Source organism: Ovis canadensis, chromosome 16, assembly GCF_042477335.2.
Source record: "Ovis canadensis isolate MfBH-ARS-UI-01 breed Bighorn chromosome 16, ARS-UI_OviCan_v2, whole genome shotgun sequence".
Classification (NCBI taxonomy): Eukaryota; Metazoa; Chordata; class Mammalia; order Artiodactyla; family Bovidae; genus Ovis; species Ovis canadensis.
Genome location: NC_091260.1, coordinates 15,306,518 through 15,311,675, shown reverse-complemented (window position 1 = coordinate 15,311,675; position 5,158 = coordinate 15,306,518). Strand labels below are relative to the sequence as shown.

The 5,158-nt window shown below is 43.9% G+C and overlaps 1 protein-coding gene across 1 annotated transcript in view; it reads right to left on the bottom strand.

The window, feature by feature from the left end:
• Nucleotides 1–5,158, bottom strand: part of KCNIP1 (potassium voltage-gated channel interacting protein 1) — a 423,562-nt gene that overhangs the window by 402,399 nt on the left and 16,005 nt on the right. The gene's annotated exons all lie outside the window — the stretch shown is intronic.

Genomic DNA, 5,158 nt, shown 5'->3' with positions numbered 1-5,158 from the left:
TTTTTTGCTGCTTATTTATTCCATGCTGGACACAGAGCTAAGAAGTTTGCCTCATAAAAATTCAGTGAGCATTACTGAACTCACCTCATGGATAAGGAGAAGCAACTTAGGATAGAGGTTATATACACGGACTGGCTTCAAATACCCAACCATATTATTCCCTAGCTGTGTGGCTTTGGACAAATAACCTTTCTGTGCCTCAATTTCCTCACTTGCAACATAGGAACTAATTATAATATTTCCCATTTGGGGGTTGTTAGTATTAAATGAGTTATTGTATAATGTTCCTAGAAGAGTGACTTACACACAATGAGTGTTGTATATTATGAAAAACTGAGGCTCTAAGAGGTCATTGGCCACGGTCAACCAGATAGTAAGTGAGGAACGGGACTTGAGCCCTGGGCTGTGTGATTCCAGAGCCTGATCTGTGATTCTTTAGCTGACTCAGTCACCGGAAGCCCCAGGGTCCAGGTAAGGAACACTGTTGCATCCTGGGATGCCCAAGGTGTTCTCATGCAAGTCAGGGATCTGGGAGGAGGGCCACCTGGAATCTGTACCAACACCTGTAGCTTGCAGCCAGGGATCCCTGATGCAACTTCACACCCTCTGGGTTCTTACTAGAGACAATCCTTCCAAGGGGGAGTAACACCCCACTCCCTGGAGCGTCTTCCTTCTGGGCTTGGGGACATCCTAAGAGTCCCGTGAATCTAGCAAGTCTTGTTGAGATATTGTCTTATAGTTTGGTAAGATATTTTCTTTGGGGAAATTAGGTAAAGGGTACATAGGATCTATCTGTGTGTTTCTTTACAACTGCATAAGAATCTACAATTCCCCCCAGATTTAAGTTTAATTTTTAAAAAAGGAAAAGAGTATCTCCATCATGAATCTCATTTATAGGGGTTTTTTTTGCATATGGTTTTCATGCACCTGCATTTGGGGCTGAAATACACCAAAATGGAGAGTATCCCAACAGCCCCTACAGGGGAAAAAGCCACCACCCTCTAGCAAGAAGTACCTGGGGAGGCCCAGCCCTCACTTCCCCATGCATTATTAACAATGAACTTCCTTTGCTTGAGACAAGTGCCTTCTTCCTGTCAAAGGAGTTCTGTAGCCTCCACAGCTTCCTGTCAATGGAGCCTACTTCTATCAAATCCTGTACCTGCCTACTGTTCATGGAACTTCAAGCCCAAGATGAGCACGAACTAACGGGCATTTAAGCATGATGGAGTTAGACACGGAGGGAAAATGTTTCTGGAACAAGGGCGGCCTGGGAGCAGAGAGCCCTCATTAGTTCTTTAAAAAATCACTCTACTAATAAAGTCTAGTGCTGGCGCTGTTTTTGCCTTTTCTCCCACGGGCCAGTGAGTCTTACCTGGAGAGGTGTGCCTGGATCACTCGCCCAGAACTCGGATGGCAGGGTGGATGGAGATCAGTGGCAAGAGGACAGAGAGGGGCAGAGATGAAGCAGACACAGCGCCTGCCTCACGGAGCTGGTCATCCTGTTGCTCTTTCTCCCTCCTTTCCCACCATTATCAAGGGCTTCCTTCTCCACGGAGAAGAACCTGATTTATGCAAATTCAAACTAATGCAATGAAAAACATTACTGAAACCTCAGTTTTGTGACTTCCTGAAATAAGGCTAGCCTCCCCCACCTCTGTCAACAATTCACCTAAAATTCCTCCTAATTTCAGAACGCCTTGGGTGTGCAGATTGTAGGCTGCGTTCACTCTGTTGCTAACTGGCAGCCCAGGCTGGTGCAGGAGAATAGCCAATGTCTTTTGCATTTAGAGGAATTTGAATTATATGCTTGCAAAGATACTGTTTGATCACAGTGCAGCTATCTTATACCTCATCAGCCACTGCCCTTTCATATGTAGGGAAAAGAGACCAAAGCAAAATCAGAAAGACATGAAGAAATTCACCATGGTCTAGGGTAATGGTTCTTAAAATATATATATATATATACATATATATATATATATATACATACATATATATATATTTTAATGTGGACCATTTGTTAAGTATTTTTCTGTTTTTTTTAAAATATTTTTGGAATTGATAGACTTCAAATGCTGCTTCTAGAGAGGAGGCAAGGTATTTAAAGATGTGCAGCTGTATCCGTAACGTTAATATGAAGCAAATATGACAAAATGCTAACACATTAGTTTTGAGGGGTGCTTTCTGAGGAGCATATGGGTGTTTTATATCATTTGTTCTATTTTTCTGTGTTCAAATGCTTTCTCTAAAATAAAAGAGTGAATGGAAACAAAAATATTTTTGGTTTTTTGGCCATGTGGCATGTGGGATCTTAGCTTCCCAACCAAGGATTGAACCCTCACCCCCTGCATTGGAAGGAGGAGTCTTAACCCCTGGACCACCAGGGAAATCCCTAGGGTAATGGGTCTCAAAGTGGAGGCCTGCAAGGTCAAAATTATTTTCATAATAATATTTACATACTGCCTGCTTTTTTCACTCTCAATCTCACCAACATGTGCAGAATTTTTCAGAGCTTATGTGTGTGATGTGTGGTATCATGAAAGACTGAACACAGACATGAGAAACCTGTTGTCTATTAAGCCGAACACTAAAGCAATTTGCAAAAAAGGAAAACAACGCACCCTTTCTCAATAATGTTTTGAAAATGCAACTGTTTCTCATAAAATATAATCTTTTGTTAACCTGGAATGGGTTTATCATTGTTTTAAAATAAATTCACTTAAATGAAACATTCTGAGTTTTCATTCCTAAAATGGTAAACACTGGTTAATATAACCCATATAAACCCAATCTCTTTTGGAGTTCTAAGTGTGTTTTTAGACTGTAAAAGGACTCTGCGACCAGAAAGCTTTGGCGCTGCTGACCTTGTGCGTCCAGAGACCTTCAGGGTCCTCTTGCTCTTCCTCACCGAGCCCTGCGTGCATTCAGGGCCTCCTCTCAGTTTCATGTGACCCCTGCTTGGAGCCAGGAGGAAAGCTTCACTTTTCCCCATCTCCCCTGGCTCCAGGGTCTCTCTTCCAGCAACGGATTTGTTCATGAATTATCTTCCTGTTCCTTAACCTTCATCATGTCGATTCAGACAGAATTCATCATCTTCCTAGATTTCCACAGCTCTCCCTTCCCACTCATATAAAACACATGCTCATCAGACAACTTCCTTAAATGCTAAGGAGGATGGGGAAGAGATGTATATAATTGCAGAGCAATCAACTCCCGACTGAATGTTGGACAAAGTTTGTGCCTCCCTTCTCAGATACAGAGACTTCAACTTCCCATAATCTCCCTCATCCCACACCAACTGCCCTCCAGCTACACGAACTAAAAACAGGGGCTTCTGTAGCCTCCACAGCTTTAAGACACGTTTTCTGTCTCCAGTCCCAGGGAGATGGTTGCCCTGAGCCTCGTCTGTCAATTCTGGAGCCCTTGCTGCTTGACACTCCTTTGTTTTCTTATATGCAAACATAAACTCATTTTCTCTGAAGGTCAGCAGCTCTTTAAAGACCATCTAACTTTCCCCACATTCCAGTCTGTTGCTTGAGCCCTCCCTATAATGTTTCTCTTGATCAACAACTTATGTCAACATCTTCTTTGACACATAACTCACTGTATGGGGAGGCAGCGCCTTCTATTTCAGGGTGTATTTAGCAAATTACTCCTGGGACTATAATCTATCATCTGCAATAATAAAAGCTAACATTTGTTGAGCACCTAGGCCAGGATCCAGGCTAAGCTTTAATAAGTATGGTTCATTTAACCCTAACAAGATCCTTTAAGGCTGTTATTATCTCGACTTCATAGATGAGGCAATGGCAGTACAGAGATTTAACTTCCTGAAGGTCAAAAGTTAGCTAATAGCAGAGCTGGAATTCAAACCTGAACAGTATTGTTTCAGACTTACGCTCTAACCACTGTGCATCCTTCCCCTTGTTGTTGTTCAATCACTGAGTCGTGTCCAACTCTTTTCAACCCCGTGGACTGTGGCACGCCAGGCTTCTCTGTCCCTCACGATCTCCTGGAGCTTGTTCAAATTCATGTCTGTTGAGTTGATGATGCCACCCAACCGTCTCATCCTCTGTCGTCCCCTTCTCCTCCAGCCTTCAATCTTTCTGAGCATCAGGGTCTTTTCTAATGAGTCAGTTTTTCGCATCAGGTGGCCAAAGTATTGGAGCTACAGCTTCAGCATCAGTCCTTCCAATGAGTATTCAGGTTTTATTTCCTTTAGGATTGACTGGTTTGAATTCCTTGCTGTCCAAGGGACTCTCAAGAGTCTTCTCTAGCACCGCAGTTTGAAAGCATCAATTCTTCAGTGCTCAGCCTCGTTTATGGTCCAACTCTCCCATAGGTACAAGACTACTGGAAAAACCATAGCTTTGACTAAAGGGACCTTTGTCAACAAAGTGATGTCTCTGCTTTTTAAAACACTGTCTAGCTTTGTCATAGCTTTTCTTCCAAGGAGCAAATGCCCTGCCTCTTAGTCTCTGCCCGATGTCAAAACTGGAAAATTCTCGACAGGACTGATAGCTTGTTGGGTGCCTCTGTATACCTTCCCACAGAGCCCAGGCTCTCAAATGGCTCCCTGGAGCCACATCTCTGAAGAGCTCACAGATGTGGAGTGACATGCAAGCATAAGCATCTGGAAGTGAAGTGAAGTGAAGTGAAGTCGCTCAGTTGTGTCCGACTCTTTGCGACCCATGGACTATAGCCTACCAGGGTCCTCAATCCATGGAATTCTCCAGGTAGGAATACTGGAGTGGATTGCCATTTCCTTATCCAGGGGATCTGCCCAACCCAGGGATCGAACCTGGGTCTCCCACATTACAAGCAGACGCTTTACCATCTGAGCCACCAGGCAAGCCCCAAGCATCTGGAAAAGCCCTGCAAAGATTCAGATGGAGAGCTGGCGTTAGCTATGCTCTGCCTGATGCTGTAGTAGCCCAGCCCACAGCCCATCAAACACCCGGCAGCAAGCCAGGCATGCTACAGCCACAGCAATCCGTGAACTGGTCACTGTATTAAAAAGCAGAGAGGAAGAGAGGCTGTGCTGACTTGTCTCATTCTTAGGTCCTCACATTTCTCTTGGTCAACTCTGCTTTCTTCTCCAGGTGTTCCCAAACCACTGGTTCCATACTTCATTCCAGAATTTGTCCAGGAGTGGGTA